We start from the raw sequence: 6088 nt of genomic DNA on the forward strand, positions 1-6088 counted from the left end.
ACAATCAAATTCAATTTTTTCATGATGTACCAAATCCATGATTTTTTCTTTAAAAACGAAGCATTTTTCAATTGAGTAACTAATTATCTTATAATAACAACAATATTTTGGATCATTTTCATGATATGCTTCCTCAAGTTGTTTGAGTGTTGGAAGTTCTATGAACTTCAACTTCAACAACTTTTCGACTATGCCCGGGATGTCAACATCAGGAAAAGGGTACTCATTTACCTTAAGTTCTTTGAGAGTTTTTCAGACTTTTCATTTTTCTTATGTTGACTGATTTTTTTTTCTCTTTCTTGTGATCTTGATAGGCTTACTGGTGGTAGTAAACAAAATTTCCTTGGTTTTGAAGGATTTTTCATCCTTCTTATCCTGCCTTTGAGGCTTGCTTGATCATGGAGTTTGATGAACAATTATACTCCACTTCATGTCGTGGACTCGAGTGACTAGCTTTTAAAACATATGTGGGTTAAACCCTTTCAAGACGTAGAAGAGTTGCCAATGCATCCCCTTGAATACACATCTCAATTGTGGATGATGACAAAAGCCAGTCCATGCAGTTAAGAGAGATATTTTTTCAATGCCCAATATACTCTATAACTGGTTCATCTTTCCTTTGTTTGATTATGACAAACTCCACCATACTCATCGTCCTTCTAGTGTTAAAGAAGCGGTTAAGGAAAACTCTTTCGAGTTGATCCTAATTATCTATTGAGTTGGGTTCCAAGTTAGTATATCAATTGAACGTATTTCCATAGAAGGAACAAACTAACTATTTTACCATGAAATCACCAACGTATTGGCATTGTTGCAAATTTCAACAAAGTGGATAATGTGCTGTTTTGGATTGTCTTTTCCTTCGAATTGTTGGAATTTTGGCAGTTGATATCATGTTGGAAAACATATTTGCTCAATACGTTGAATATAAGATTTGGAGTAAACCAACGAGGATTGTGGCAGCGCGAATAGTGTTAATGATCATTACTTATAGTTGTTGAATAGAAAGCGAGACGATAGATCCTTGTAGTAGGTTTCACGTAGAATTTCGCAAGTCAGAATAATCTGTTTATTGCTCTTTTTCGTACGGAGTCATATGTGTTTTGGGAGTGAATCCTAGAGGATGCAAGGGTTCACTGTTTAATTCATTATCTTTGTCATTTTGTTCTAAACGACTGACTACAGTGGCAATTTGAGTGTCCTTTTCTTCCATTGTCTTTGTCAACTTGTTGATTGTGTTTGTCATCTAGGATACTTGTTATTCCATCATTAGTGTTTCAACTGTCACCACCACTCTAATAGAGGTGTGAGTCTACGATGGAGAAGTGATTGATAAAGATTTAGACAATCCCTTTTTTAACTTCGAATCAGATCCAGAATTTGATGAGTCATCTTCTACAATGTCTGTCCACGTCGTCTTTGTCATTGGTGTTGTTTTCGTGGCATGCTTCTTGGAATGGTTATAGAGAGGTTCAACAAGCTGAGAGCCACCAATTTTTGTCATAGTTCATGTCACAAGGTGATCACAATTTACGACCTAAGAAGATTCAGAGTTTGAGGGGACAACTTTCTTGTTTTTCTCCATAATAACGATAATGTTGGTATTTTGAGATGTCATCGTTGTTGTTGGTGTTTTTGCAGTTGACTAAAAGATAAGAGGCTAAAATAGTCCCACCAGGCGTGCTAGAAATTTATCGACAACAAATTTCATAAATTTACTTCGAGATTCATGAAATAAGATCGCAAATGATTTTATATTGATTTTTATATTTAAAAAAAAAAAAAAAGATATAGATCTCAGTATTTTCCTCTAATTAACATTCAAGTACAAAAATGGTAGTGATATGTGTGTAACTTAATTCTCTCCGGGTTTTGCACAAAATCGACTGAGAAGGTTGCTTTGGCGATAATTTTGTTTGTGCTTGATCTTCTATAAAGGCTTCTGTTGATTTTCTTCTCTCTTTGCTTCACATTTTATTGACTAAGAAGGATTTCTTAGCTTATGGAGAAGGGTTTTAGGTTTGATCTTCTCTTTAATCGGAATTCGAATCTTTTGAAAAACTTTATTTCATCTCTGAAAGATGGTTTGAAAGCTTTTTCTTCCTAGAGGGAGAACTTTTGTCTTCTACGAGAAAGTGATCTAGATCCCCTTAAAATGAGGGAGGCTTTGGTATTTATAGACTTACGATAGATGATATTTTCAAATATGCCCTCAACCTAATCAGATTTTACAAAATCGGTTTAAATGGCATTTGGTTATTGATCCAACCCATTTTAGTGGTCTTTGGACTTAACCGTGGGCTAACCCATTTGTTAGGTGTATAAGCCCAATACTCAATGCGGATTACTTCAGATTTCTTGGATCATGAGCTTTATCTAAGAAAACTCGAACACAAACCATATGCGGCCCGTCCCAATTAACAGGCCCCAATTTAGACTTGTGGGTCCGATTTTGATTTAAGGGGTTTTTCGTTAGTTTAGAAATAAGGGTCCATTTAAATTTTGATGCCTACAAATGCAATTAAAACATCAGAGATCAAACACCAATCTATTCATAATTTTCTTGTTTTGGCTTTATCGACCTTTCAAATGGAGGTCTAACCACCGTTCCTTGCAAGAACAAATAAAAACATAAAATAAAAAAAGGGAGATTGAGATAGAAAAGAGTTAATTTGATTTTATTGATCTTGAATGAGTGAGTTGTTCCTCGTTGATTACAATGCTTGAAAAATAAACTAAAAACCTATAAACAGAAAACAGAAGAAGAAAGATAACAGAAGATGGAAGACAATCCTCTTTGGCTCTAGTTTGGACTTTATTTATAGAGACCAGATTAGAATTTCGTAATCCGGAGCATTTCATACAATTATGAGGAATAAAAGCCCTAATCAATCATAAACTCTACACGAATCTCGAGGTAAGTTATGCCGCCTTCATCGTGCACCATAGGGCTTCACTACATCATGGCTTTAGTAGGCCCCATGGACTTCGGTTTTGATCCAGGCCTTTAACTTGGGCTCTTGATCGCAATGGGCTACTTATTTATTTATATGATTGTCCTTCTATTGATCATGCTTTAAACTTGTCATAAATAAATAATCAAAATTAAGCCAAAAATCATAAATTATTTTGAAAATAATGATAAATATGGACTATGAATGAATTATGTTTATTTAGGGGTTTTAATGTAGACTTTAACCTTAAAGTCTTTGTAATTAGTGCCTCAAAATAGACTTTCTAGGCCCCGATCATTAATCAAAATCACATTTCATTTAATACACTATAGAAAAACCTCCTCTTTACTATTATAATGAGAGAAGGTGGAGTAGAAGTGGTTCAACACCAAAATTTGAGTGCTAATAAATGCCCCCACTTTTATATTTAAACTTAATATAATTAAGGCCAGTTTGGTACAAATCTAAGAAAATTGCAACCCACAACCTTGTAATGACGTTGCTTAGTTTTCAAAATTATAACAATATCATTTTTACTGTGTAATCTTCAAAATCTCTATAATCAACATTTTAAATTACAAATAAGCCTTTTGATATATGTGTGTTTGCACATGCCGCATTCTAGTTGTATATAATATTTAAGGACAATGTTCGGTAGAACAATCTAAACAAAGTTTTGTCTTATATGGTTAAAACGTTTTAGAATGGGCTGATTTTTTGTGAGGATGATCTCCTCACCATAAAAAAATTGATGGTCCACAATTCTTCAACTTATAAATTAGAATTTCATAATGAGATGATTTTTTGTGAGGATTATTTCATCACCATAGAGATCATCCTTACAAAAAATCAAATCATTTCAAAACTTTTAGCCCATATAGGACAAAACACTTTTTTTACGGAACCCGACCCAATATTTAATATGTTCATTAAATATTATGACATTAAGTTATACAGTGCTTAACTTTTTATGCAATTGAAGCTTGATTTTGAGATGATGATGACGCTAGTGATGATGATGATATGACAAATACAATGTCAATAATACAATGATGATGATGATGATGATGGTGACTTTGACGCTGACAACGATAATGAAGACAATAATGAGGGTGATATGCTAGTGATGGCATGTGTAAAGTCAATTTTTTGCTATACCTCAAGATCTAAAACTCCCAGTGATGCTTGATCTCTTCTTTGGGGGGGGGATGCACCATAGATCCTCTAATGCCTAAGTTAATCCATATAATATTAGTACACTAAGGATTGCGTACCTTTGATCTGCATGAGGTTGTCCCTTTTATAAAGAATGAGTTATAGAGAATGAGATAAACCCCCCCCCCCTCCCCCTTTTATACGTTTTCAAATCCAACCTTATCTTAATTAGTAACCATATTTTGTTAAGATTTTTCTTCTTTTTAGAATCCTTATTTAAGCAAATTCCTTCTTAATATACGTCCAAATACCTAAAAATTAGGGTTCTGACGCTATTCACGATGACACACCATTCAAGGGAATATTCCCTCGACCTTGAGCCTTAGGGTACCGAGCCCAAGTTCCCGTCCTCTAACTTACCGTGCTCTAAACCACCTTCCCATGGTCTTAAAGCTCAATACAACTTTTCAACCACTAACCTCCCTAGATCTCGAGGCAATACACATTGCAATCCCATGACTTGAAGATTTTCCCCCTCCATAATGTGTAAATCTCCTCCTAGATCAATATAATTGAAATAACTTAGGTAATAATTTTTTTTAATGATGTTTATATTTATTTTCTAAATAAAAATACGATATTGTGACTGGACATCTTCTAATACAAAATCATATTTTATAGATAAGTTATAATTTATTGATATATTTATATTAATAAATAACTAAATATTGAGTTTAATGAACAATGGAGATGGTATGATGAGAAAGAGAAGAAGAGGGCACTAAAGTCATTTTCTAGTAGTATATAAAAGAAGACTAAGGTCAAGGGGAATGTCATTAGTTTGGAAAAATAAGGTGTCTTAGATATTTACAAAACAATAGTAGTGGCATGTAATCAGTTTGATAACATAAGGCGGTTGAAAGAGATGGACACGTTGAAATATAAATGGAATTTAGAAAATTCTTGAGAACAAAGTTGAAGTGTTCGATCTATGAAATAATATATTATTGAATTTGCAAAAATTAAATATATTATTTTTTTAATATGCATCCAATTTAAATAATCTTTGTCAATAAATGTAATATGTCGTAGAATAGTTATTCTTACTTGCTAATTTTTGAAGAGTCAAACTTACCATCGGATGCTTGAATGGCATATATGATAATAATGAAATTGACGCTCAAATAAAAAACTATGACTTGATCAAATAAAAGTGCCATTTAGTTGAACTTATTAACATTATAGTTTATACCCTTATTTTTTATATGATTAAAATACTTAATCTTTTATTTGAGATTGACAAAATGGCTAAAAACAGTAAAATGGCAAAGTGATCAAAAGAGCTAGAAAGGTACATAGCTCTTTTGATAAATCTTTTGTTACTTTCACCCTGTTTTTTCAAATTTTGTTTTTATAATATCATTTTTCACGACAGATGGCATTTTCTTAGGGATTTTTAAATAAATTTTCGGTAAGAATAATTTCTTTCCAAAAGATAGGACCATTAAGTAATTTTATTTTGAGGGCATGGTTGATTGCACGACAAATCTTGTGGCAAATCATTTGCCATGGGAAATCCTTATTTCCTGGTGTTTGACAATTAAATAAAAGAGAAAAAGGCGGATAAAAAGATTTTCCTCGCCCATAGGATTTGCCGTCACAAGATGAAAATCTTTTCTTACCTTCTCTCCTAGGAAAATGATTTTTCACGAGTCTCATTATTTGTAATTTACACTTTAATTGTTGCTATTACAAACACATTAATTGTTTTTGACTTGTTGGTTGTTGTTGTCATAATAAGAGTTCGACTAATCATACTAAGTAAGGATTTGACCCTTACTAAGGGTCCTTGAGCTCACCTTGTAACATCAAAAAATAAGATCCGATGTTTCAAGGTTGTAGGGGACAATATTCTATGGACTTTAAAAAAAAACAATTATTTAAATGAAGTTATTTTTCATTGTTGAATTTTAATTCTA

Source organism: Akebia trifoliata, chromosome 14 (genome assembly GCF_017979445.1).
Source record: "Akebia trifoliata isolate Shusen 1 chromosome 14, ASM1797944v1, whole genome shotgun sequence".
NCBI lineage: Eukaryota > Viridiplantae > Streptophyta > Magnoliopsida > Ranunculales > Lardizabalaceae > Akebia > Akebia trifoliata.